This window comes from Lissotriton vulgaris, chromosome 1_2 (assembly GCF_964263255.1).
Source record: "Lissotriton vulgaris chromosome 1_2, aLisVul1.2, whole genome shotgun sequence".
Lineage (NCBI taxonomy): Eukaryota > Metazoa > Chordata > Amphibia > Caudata > Salamandridae > Lissotriton > Lissotriton vulgaris.
Window position 1 is genome coordinate 355584984 of NC_141686.1, and position 11822 is coordinate 355596805.

The 11822-nt window shown below is 48.4% G+C and overlaps 1 pseudogene; it reads left to right on the forward strand.

Moving 5' to 3' along the window:
- The window catches only part of LOC147736810 (uncharacterized), a 108617-nt pseudogene extending 97159 nt beyond the window's left edge, over positions 1-11458 (forward strand).
- Positions 11459-11822: the final 364 nt, after the last annotated feature.

Consider the following 11822-nt stretch of genomic DNA (forward strand, 5'->3'; position numbering starts at 1 on the left):
TAAAGGAGCATGGTCCGTGTACAACACAAATGGCCTCCCCTCAAGATAGTACCTCAGTTTTTCAACACCCCAACGAACAGCCAAACACTCCTTCTCAATCGTTGAATATGCCTGTTCTCTCGGAAACAGCTTGCGGCTGATAAAGAGCACGGGCCGTTCAGCCCCAGTCTCATCCTCCTGGGAAAGGACCGCACCAATGCCAACCCCCGAAGCGTCAGTCTGGAGGACGAAGGGTTTAAGGAAGTCAGGGGAAATGAGGACAGACGAGGAAGTCAAAGCGTCCTTTAAGGCTTGGAAAGCCGAAGACTGTGCTAGAGAGGGTGCAGGAAGTGCAGCAGATTTGGTATTCTTCCCAAGGAGGTCGGTGAGAGGAGCGGCCATGCTAGCAAACTGAGCAATGAACCGGCGGTAATAGCCCACCAGTCCCAAGAAGGCCCTGAGTTCTTTCTTTGAAGTCGGGTAAGGCAGAGCTTTAATTGCTTCCAATTTCTCCATCTGGGGCTTAATTTGTCCATCGCCCAAAAGATACCCAAGGTATTTTACCTGCTGGAAAGCAAACCGGGACTTCTTCGCATTGATGTGGAGACTGGCCTCCCCAAGACTGGACAGTATTTTTTTGAGGTGAGACAAATGGTCCTCCCAGGTTTTACTAAACACCACAATATCGTCCAGGTAAGCAGATGCATATTGTAGGTGAGGTGCCAGCAGCGTGTCCATAACTCTTAGAAATGTAGCTGGCGCCCCATGTAAACCAAAGGGGAGTACCGTAAAGTGGTAATGACCAGATGGCGTTGAAAATGCCGTTTTTTCCATGTCTTTGGGAGCAAGGGGAATCTGCCAGTATCCCTTGGTGAGATCTATGGTGGTGATGTACCGAGCCTCCCCAAGGCGTTCCAATAACTCATCGACTCTGGGTAGAGGGTACGCATCCTGTTTGGATACCCGGTTAACGGCCCTAAAGTCGATGCAAAAACTGATGCTACCGTCAGGTTTCGGTACTAACACCACCGGCGAGCACCAGTTGCTATGGGAAGGAACTATGATCCCAGCCTTCAGCATGCTGTCTACTTCGGCTTGGAAAGCCGAGCGTCTGGCCTCAGGAATACGATAGGGCTTCTGTTTCACCACTGTATTTGGGAGAGTAGGTATGCTGTGTTCCGCTAAGTGAGTACGACCTGGTTGATCAGAGAAAACTGCTGAATGTGACAAAAGTAGTTTTCTGACTTCTTCCTGTTGGGTCGACGATAAGTCAGGATTCACAGGGGCAGCATCAACAGTATGCTCAGTATGAAGTACAGGGGAGACCACATTGACTGACTGTGGGGGTGGACCTAACCATTTCTTTAGAATGTTAATATGATACATTTGGGTTTTGCCTCTTCCTAACTGTACCAGATACGTGGTACGTCCTATTTTCTTCAGGATTTTATAAGGCCCCTGCCACTCCTTCCTCATTTTGTGCGTAGAAGAGGGTAACAGAATCAGAACCCAATCGTCTACATCCAACACTCTCCACTTAGTACCACGGTCATACAGGGTTTTCTGTTTAGTCCGTGCTACCGCTAAGTGCTCGTGAGCTAGGGTTCTGAGTTTATGTAGCCTACTCTGGAGTTGTCTAGTATAATCCAACAGGGCTTCAGCTTCTTGTGCTCCTTCTGTTTCCCAGCTATCCTTTGTGATCTCGAGGAGCGTTCTAGGGGGTCTCCCAAACAACAACTCGAATGGGGACGTCCCTAAGCTGGATTGTTTCTGACTACGTAGTACAAAGAGGGCCAAGGGTAGTAACTGATCCCAGTTCTTTCCATCACCCGATAACAGTTTCTTTAGTGTCAACTTAAGGGAGCCGTTGTAACGCTCAACCAAACCGTCTGTTTGGGGGTGATATACAGAGGTTTTGATGTGTTTGATATTGAGCTGTTTGCACACTTGCTGCATCAAACGGGACACAAAAGGGGTACCCTGATCTGTAACAATCTCTTTTGGGAAGCCCATGCGTGAGAAGACTTCAACAAGCCTCTGGGCTATTGCTACTGACGTGGCTGACTTGAGAGGAAAGGCCTCGGGATACCGCGTAGCATAATCAACCAAAACCAAGGCATATTGATGCCCGCGGGATGATTTGGGTAAAGGCCCAATGAGGTCCATTCCGATACGGTCAAACGGAACCCCTATGATAGGCATGGGCACCAATGGGGCAGGAGGTGGAGTGTATGGATTCCTTTTCTGACATATTCTACACTCCTGACAGTATTTCTGAACCTGGGCATAAATACCAGGCCAAAAAAAATGTCGCAGTATAGACTGGCTCGTTTTTTCTACCCCGGAATGGCCAGCTAGCAAATGGGCATGACCAAAGAACAGTATCTGCTCTCGAAAGTCAATTGGGACCAGCAACTGGGGTTCAGCGTCAGCCTTGGCAAGCCTATACAATAAACCGTTTTTTTCTAAAAACGTGGGATAAGTTCTAGTGGTTGGATCCTGCCCACTTCGTGCCACCTGCCATGCGTTGGCGAGACTTGCGTCATTCAATTGGTCAGTCCTGAAGTGAGTATCCCGGGCCCAAGGTTCTGCGGCCAACAAGGTGTCATGGGGCAGAGATAGATGTTGTAGGGTTTCCAACAGCAAAGTACTAAAGGAAGGATTATCAGTCCCTATGATTATGGGCTCAGGTAAACCCGCCATAACTCCCACTACGACTTCCATATTCTTTCCTGAAGGTGTATGAAGGGTGATTTTAGCTACGGGATATTCCTTGACGTCCCCATGGACACAACGGATACTAACCCGTTTCCCTGGAATGTGAGAGTGGCGGTCTACTAGCTCTTCCCTTACTACTGAATGTTTGCACCCGGAATCTAGCAAGGCTCGTATACTAGTACTGTTTAAAATTACACGTACATAGAAGGTGGTTCCGGTTTCTTGTGCATACAGGATAGACCTGGGAGCATAGCTCACATCCATAGGTTCGTCTTCTCTGTCTTTTTTCTTTCGACAAAATCGAGCAATATGTCCCCATTCTCCACAGTCATAACATTGAGGCCCTGAATTGGGAAGTTCAGGTCGTTGGAACCGGATTTTCGGGGGTTCAGGAGTGGGTTTTTGAAACCGTTTCTCAGTTTTGACAGGTGAAATAATTTTAGTATTTCTTTCGGGCTCCTTCATGTACGGCTTACCCTGAGCCCGGGCATAACAGGTAGCCATTTCGATAGCATGCTCCAAGGTTAACCCCGCATGTTGTTTGAGCCACCTTTGGGTACTATAGGGAAGGGACTCGATAAACTGTTCGAGATATATTTTATTCATAATGGCGTCGAGGTTCCCTTCATTTGGCTTTAACCACAAGTCGGCAGACTCCTTTAGTTTAAAGAACAGGGTTTTGGGCAGATCCCCTGGTGACCCCTTCTCTTGCCGAAACCTTAATCGATGGGTTTCTTCGTCTACCCCCAACCTATCGAGGATGTATTGTTTCACAACCGCATATGCAGTTGTTCCATCCCGGTTTACTGTCTGATATGCTGCCTGGGCCTCACCAGTCAGCAACGGCGCCAAATAGAAGGGCCACCTATCACCTGGCCAGGAACTAGCTCTCGCCGCTCTTTCAAAGTTCAAAAAGAAAGCAAGGGGGTCTTCACCTGTGCTAAATTTCTGTAATGGAACGACAGTACCTGGAGGTGGGGCTGTAGCCCTTCCCTGTCCTATGACATTCATCAACTGTGTTTGTCCTTCCGCCAATTTTAGGATATTATCGGACTGAGTTTGAATGGCTTGGGAAAACGCAGTCCGGTCTGCTTCCATTTGGGACAAAAGATTCTCCATCTTGTATCGGATGGCGTGGTTCACTGGATGATCCGAGTCACGGCACCACTTGTGGGGAACGAGGACGGGAGAATGAGAATCGTTACGAGTTGAAGCAGGTCTGTAACTCTTTTTATTCGGTTTAACAACACCGAGATAAGTTCAAGGTTTGAAAGTACAGTCTCCTGGGAAACAAACAATGCACGAGGGTCCTCTCCTTTGGGGAAGGGTCCGGGTCTTCGGTTCCAGTCTTGAGGAAGCGGAAGCTGACCACAGGGCTGGAGATCACTCGGAGAAAAGGAAAGAAAAAACAGCCACGTTAGGGGCTGGGCTCGACATATACAAATGTGGGAGGATGGTAGGGTAGTGAGGGTTCACCAGGGTACTAACACCAAACCTATCAGTCAGGGAGTGTAGGCGGCCGACAAGATACGACGGTAGTGACCACCCTCAGACTACCCCGTCCCACCCCGTGATTTGAACAACCCTTGAAAACGCCCCCGTACCTTGTGGAGCCACACTTCTCCCCTGGAAGTGTGGCGGGGCGGCTCGTGGTATCGTTGGCCTCCTGGCTTGTCGTCACTCAGTTTCAGGGGTCCCAGCAGCGGTTCCACGACAGCGGCTCCGTCTTCCTCCGTGGCGTCCTCCTCGTGTTCCAACTGGCGTTCCGAAGGTTTCGCGCCGGCAATCCAGAACGGTGCTTCCTTAAACGCCCCCGCCTCCTCCGGTTGGTCAGTATCGGGTGACGTCGTCTGACCTGATTGGGCGAGTGCAGGTGGACATGCCCCTAGCGTCACAGGGTCTGGATACAGAGGTACACGTCCCTGAGGCAGAGCCGGGGAGATCCAGGAAACGTCCAAAGGATCCTGCGGACGGGGTGGAAAGGAAGAAGCATTAGCAAGGACACCCCGTCCGTCCGAGTCAGGGAGTTCATCTAAGTCAGGAAGCTCCGCTTCGTGACACCTGGTTTTCCTTCTTTTTAAGGGAGTGGTCTTTTAAAGTTATACCCCCCCTCATCACAAAAAGGATTGGCTCCTGGCATCCCTCTGGGTTTGGAGCTCAGTCCTACCATTTTTAATATTCCTATCAGACCTCTGGCGGAGGTAGTGAAATATTTTGGAATATCTCACTAGTGTTGTATGCTGATGACACTCAGCTAATTATTTCCCTGACTGGCTTTTATCAATCTACAAACTGTGTTTGCCAAATGGATGCACGACAACTGTTTAAAACTTAACCAAGGAGTACCCAGCCTAGCTGCCTGGATGCAATTTGATATGCCCTCCAGAACACTACCCTCCACCAATCTAAACCTGTCCCACATCCCTCATCACAGCAGAGCCAGATGGGAGGTTTCTCCTTCCATGTCTTTACCTCCGACCCGATGGAATTCTATGTCTCCTAACCTTGGAAAGATTCAATATCACTTACTGTACCCAAAACGGTGGAGGACCCAGCTCTTCTCCATCTGGGCTGACTATTTCAACTCTCTGCTGCTGTGTTTCTTAGGATCCTTTCATGTCCCTTGCTGATATTTTCTGACACCTGGACCCTCGCCTTCCCCTCAGGGAAGGCAGCCTTCAGGTGTTGTGCTTTCTAAGGTTCTGCTCCCCTCTTGTAAAGGGTCAAAGTGGTAACACCCTTGCAGCAAGTGCCTTTATCAGCCGCAGTATTAAGATACAGTGCACACCAATTCCCAGCCCAGTGAAGGCCTGAAACGGACCCAAAATAGAGCATGCACCTACATGTTCGCCTCCTCTTTTTGTACCTCATGAGTATCTACCTGTGCACTTCCTCCGTTTTTATGTCCCGGGCAAGCTTCTCTAAAGATGCTTTTGATCCTTCTACTGCCAACCATGGCATTTGTCTATCAGATCATTACTTGATGTCTGCTGTGTTCATCGAGTCACTCCGCTGCTTTAGCTGTGAAGGAACCCTGCAGAGTGAGCACACAGACATAAGGGAGTATGGAAGGTGATGAAAAGGGAGTAAGGTGAAGCTGATTTTAAGAAATTCCCAACTGTGTAAATGCTGCACTCACCTGAAAGCAATGGTTATCTTGTCCCACTCTGCCAGTGCTCCATCCCCCACCTAGCACCAAACCGAAGACATTCAATCAATCAATCAATCAGAGTACTTGTAGAGCTTGCTACTTACCCGTGAGGGTCTCAAGGCGCTGAGGGGAGGGGGTGCCTCAACTGCTAGAAGAGCCAGGTCTTGAGGAGTCTTCTGAAGGCGAGTAGGTATTGGGTCTGCCATAGGTGGGTAGGGAGTGTGTTCCAGGTCTTGGCGGCCAGGTAGGAGAAGGATCTGCCGCTGAAGGTCATTCGTTGGATGCGGGGGACAGCGACGAGGGCGAGGCTGGCGGAGCAGAGCTGGCAGGTGGGGGTGTAGGAGCCGAGTCTGCTGTTGAGGTAGGCTGGTCTAGCATTGTGGAGTGCTTTGTGTACGTGGGTGAGGAGCTTGAAGGTGATCCTCTTGTTGACAGGGAGCAAGTGTAGGTCTCTCAGGTGGGGGGTGATGTGGCTGCGGCGGGGGACGTTGACGATTAGTCGGGCAGAGGCATTTTGCATGCGTTGTAGTCGTTGTAGGTGTTTGGCTGTGATTCCTGCGTAGAGTGCGTTGCCGTAGTCCAGTCTGCTGCTGCTGAGGGTCTGTGTCACCGTTCTTCTTGTTTCGGTCGGGATCCACCTCTAGATCCTGCGGAGCATGTGGAGGGTGTTGTAGCAGGAGGAGGGGACGGCGTTGATCTGCGTAGCCATGGAGAGAGAGGAGTCGAGGATGAATCCTGGGTTGCGTGCATGGTTGGTGGGTGTTGGTGCTGTTCCCAGTGTGGTTGGACACCAGGAGTCCAACTGGCTGAGGGGGTGGGTCCGAGGATGAGTACCTCCATCTTGTCCGAGTTCAACTTCAGGCGGTTGCTCCTCATCCAGCCGGAGACGGCCTTCATTCCCTCGTGGAAGTTGGTTTTGGCGGTGTGTGGGTCCTTGGTGAGGGAGAGGATGAGCTGGGTGTCGTCGGCATAGGAGATGATGTTGAGGTCATGCTGGCGGGCCACTTGTGCGAGGGGGGCCATGTAGATGTTGAACAGCTTTGGGCTGAGTGATCAGCCCTGGGGGACGCAGCAGATGATGTCGGTGTCTTCGGATCGGAAGGGTGGGAGGCGGACGATCTGGGATCTGCCGGGAGGAAGGACGTGGTCTAGTCAAGGGCCTTCTCTTGGATTCCGGCTTCTTGAAGGCGTGTCTTTAGAGTGCGATGGCAGACCGTGTCGAAGGCAGCCGACGGGTCCAGGAGGAAGAGGGCTGATGTTTCGCCAGATAAGTACCATGGTAAGGTAGAAAAAAACAAAAAGCAGACACTTCTTGGCAGCAGAGATATTACAGGTATATTACTGGTTGTGATGGAATCTCTATAATAAATGCTGAAATCTTCCAACAAATGCTTGAACCATCCCTAGGAATGTGGCAAAGATAACTTAACAAACAGAAAAGTAAAGACAGGAGTTGGAACTTAAGCTGCTCCAGTGTAAACTGGAAAGTACTGTCAAGAAGAGTGTGAATGGAGCTACATTCCATCCATCATCTTGTTTGTTTTGCTGTTCACCCTATGTGGGAAGGGTGTGCCCAGACGTGGGTCCCGTGATCACTAAACCACTGGAATCAAGCTATCCTGGCTGAAGATGGCTGATAGCCAGAAATCGGTCCTAGGATGCTTGATTCCGGTCCAGGGAAGACATGGATTGGCAGTTCGGGCTGGACTGTTCCCATGAGGCACAGGGTCAAGACTGATTTGCATATGGCCATGTCTGAACTGGGGTGGCTTGGTGAGCAAAATAACGATGCATTAAACCCAGATCTGTGACTGGGGTTGAATGTTTTGCCATTGTGCAACATTCCGTCCATCATCTTGTTTTTTTTTTAAAATGAAATCTTAGCCATGTGCGTCTTTGTAAAGCTGATCCTCCTATGCCTACACTCAGGGAGCCAGTACTAGCCCTCATGACTTGCCGCCTCGATCCTCCAGCTCGCCGGCTAGACTGCGAGAATTTTCTATGATCTCTGAACCCGAGTTTGAAAACCTGGCGCTCGGAATCACCTCGGGTTCCCCGCTCGACCCTCTGCCTCCAAAAATATGGAAAAGCTCTGGAACAGAACTTTTTGGCATCCTGCGCCAAATATGCAACCAGTCTCTGCAACGTGGCTACGTCCCAACCCCGTGGAAACAGGCGCTTGTAACTCCGCTCTTGAAGAAACCCTCCCTGAGCCCAGATTGTCTTTCTAACTATCGACCCATCTCCCTACTGCCTTTCCCTGTGAAGGTAGTGGAACGATGGGTCAGTTCCTGCCTTTCCATTCATCTTGAGCAGAACAACCTTTTAGACGATCTTCAGTTCGGCTTCCGCCCTGCCCACGGCACCGAAACTGCGGTTTTAACAGCCATGGAGGATCTTCGCATGCGTGCAGACAGGGGCCAGCCAGTAGCACTAATACTGCTGGACCTGTCGGCCGCATTCGATACGGTCAACCATAGGACGCTGCTGCTGAGACTCAGGGAAGCTGGCGTGGAAGGCACAGCTTTGCTTTGGTTTCACTCTTACCTGCAGGACAGGAGACAGGCTGTCTCCCTCCCCCATTCCAATCCGCCTTCTCACCTGTGCCACAGGGAGTCCCCCAGGGATCTTCCATCAGTCCCATCCTTTTTAATGTGTACCTTAAACCACTGATCACATTAATTAAGTCATTCGGGTTAAAAACAATTAATTACGCAGACGACACCCAGCTCATTCTCTCCTGGGAAGGAGAAGACTCCATCTCTCTGTCCTCCTTCCATGAGTGTCTTAGAGAAACGGCTGGATGGCTCCATAAGAACTCCTTTCAATTTAACGCCTCCAAAACAGAGGTTCTGTTCTGTGCTGGCACCACTCTATCTTGCCAGTTCCCGAATGACTTCTGGCCTCCTGAGACAAGGGAGAAACCTAAACCTGTCTCCTCGGTCCGCAACCTTGGGGTCATGCTCAACAACAAGCTGAGTATGGAAACCCAGGTGGCAAAAACAGTGGGGATCTGCACGGCTCTGCTACGCTCCCTGCGAAAAATTATGCCACTTCTCCCTGCACAAGCCCGGGCGTTGGCAGTCAGGTGTACGATTCTGATTCGCCTGGACTACTGCAACGCCCTGCTCCTTGAGTCCCCTGTCACGTTACTGGACCGGCTGCAGCGAATTCAATCAGCCGCGGCCAAGTTGGCTCTTGGCTGGTCGAGAAGGTCTTCGGCCACAGCGGCACTGGCCGAACTGCACTGGCTACCCCTAAAGCAGCGGGTGGCTTTCAAGTCCCTTTGCATTGTATTCAGGGCTCTGCATGGACTCGGGCCCAGGCCCTTGCAAGCCCTGTTTCAGTGGTATATTCCTGCCAGAGATCTGCGATCATCCTCGGCGTATCTGGCAAGGGTGCCCAGATACAATAAAGCCAGAACTGGGGGTAGATCCTTTAGGGTCGCAGCTGCTAAATTATGGAACAGTCTGCCCATTGACATACGCCAGATCCCTCAACTTCTTCCATTTAGGAAGTGCATCAAGACCTGGCTTTTCCCTTAGACCTCCCCGCCTCTACATACTTCGGTCTCTTCCTCAGTAAAGTATTCTCCAGCGCCAGGAAGCCTGCAAGGTATCAGCTGCGCTATATAAATAATTAAAATAATAATAATAATAGCAAGTGGGCACTCCATGTGTGCTCTTTCTGTACTAAGTTACTGTGTGAACACTGGAAAATCACCACTTTTCTGAATTAAGTAAAACATTTAGTTAGATATCTGTCTATAGTGAAATATCTCTTGGTAACTTTCATAAATGGTAATGACCAGATGTCTTTTGCAACTAGTTAAATAATGTGTATTCACATTCTCTTACATTTCCATTTAGTGATTTTAAATCTCATTACATCCAATAGGAAACCAGCCTTGAATGCACAAATGATCGTGAATAGTGACAGTAATAATGCAAATATGAAAACAAGTGGTTGGAAAAAAAGAGGTCCAATATTTAGGAAAAGATCTGCATAGAGACTGAGGAACTTGAACATAAACTGATACATCCTGGAAGAGGCACTCCAGAGCAATTCGGTGGATATAAGAGTCTGAGCTATGCACCTCCACGCAACAGAACTAAGAAATGACCTCTAGAGAATTAAGGCAACAACACTGCCAAACAACTTACAGTATAAACAGGCATCCACCACCAGCTTTGATCATGTGTCTGGTATGAGGTAGATACAGAATTGCTCTGCTCCCTATAATGACGGCAGACCACCATGCAGCACTCTAGGTGTATTGTAAACTCTTTCTGGCCATCCACAGGAGCAAGAGAAAAGCACAATGGAGTGGAGTCAGACAACTGAAGGGTAAAGGGAAGAGAGGGTCTCTGAGCTACAACAGACTGTCCCAATTTGCTTCGACCAGAATGAAGACTAATCTTCACTCATAAACATGCAAAACCCTTCTGCAATCTAAAGACATAACCACCTACAGCGAAGCTTTACTTGCCACAATTATAATATATATAGTTGATGAGTCTTGTATTTCATTCTGAAATCTGAAATCAACAATCCAACATACCACACACATACAGGGAATGTGAGAATAACACATGTGCTTTATCAACCATGTTAGCTCCTCAGGAAATGCAGTATTGGGATGCAGACAAATATAAACCTGACCCAGAGACACTACCCAAGAAAGAAGAATCATACACAAGCAGCAAGAGCTTTAGTTTGTCATCACTACTAAAGAGCCATCAGCAAACACACACAGGAAAAGCAACGTGCAATTGCAATGAATGTGTGAAGAACTTTAGTCAGTTAGCACTACTAAAAGATCATCAGCGGACATACATGGGGGAAAAACCATACCATTGCAATGAATGTCTGAAGAGCTTCAGTCAATTATCAAATCTTAAAAGTCATCAGTGAACACACACAGGAGAAAAAACATACCATTGCAATGAATGTGTGAAGGCATTCAGTCAGTTATCAATTCTTCAAAGACATCAGCAAACACACACCGGAGAAAAAACGTACCATTGCACTGAATGTGTGAAGGGCTACAGTCATTTATCACAACTCCAAGTTCATCAGCGAACACACACTGGGGAAAAACCATACCATTGCACTGAATGTGTGAAGAGCTTCAATCAGTTATCAAATTTCCAAAGACATCAGCGAACACATACTGGGGAAAAACCATACCATTGCAGTGAATGTGTAAAGACCTTCAGTCGGTTATCACAACTCCAAAGTCATCAGCGAACACACACTGGGGAAAAACCATACCATTGCAATGAATGTGGAAGTAATTTTAGTGATTCCTCAACTCTCAGGAATCATCAGCGAACACACACAGGAGAAAAACCATACCATTGCAATGAATGTCTGAAGAGATTCAGTCAGTTATCAATTCTTCAAGTTCATCAGCGAACACACACAGGGGAAAAGCCATTACATTGCTGTGAATGTGTGAAGAGCTTCAGTCGGTTATCACAACTCCAAATACATCAGCGAACACACACTGGGGAAAAACCGTACCATTGCACTGAATGTGTGAAGAGCTTCAGTGTGTTATCAAATCTTCGAAGACATCAACTAACACACTCAGGAGAAAAACCATAGCATTGCAGTGAATGTGTGAAGAGCTGCAGTTGGTTATTGGACAAACAAAAACATAAACAAACGCACACTAGGGAAAAACCATACCATTGCCATGAACGTGAAAGTAATTTTAGTGATTCCTCAAATCTCAGGAGTCATCAGTGAACACACAAAGGGGAAAATCCATTCCAGTGCAGTGAATGTGTAAAGAGCTGTAGTGGGACATCAGACCTACAAAAACATATTCAAACACACACTGGGGAAAAACCATACCATTGCAATGAATGTGGATGTAGTTTTAGTGAATCAAATCTCAGAAGTCATCAGCGAACACAGACAGGGGAAAAGCCATTACAGTGCCATGAATTTTGTACCTATGGCTTTT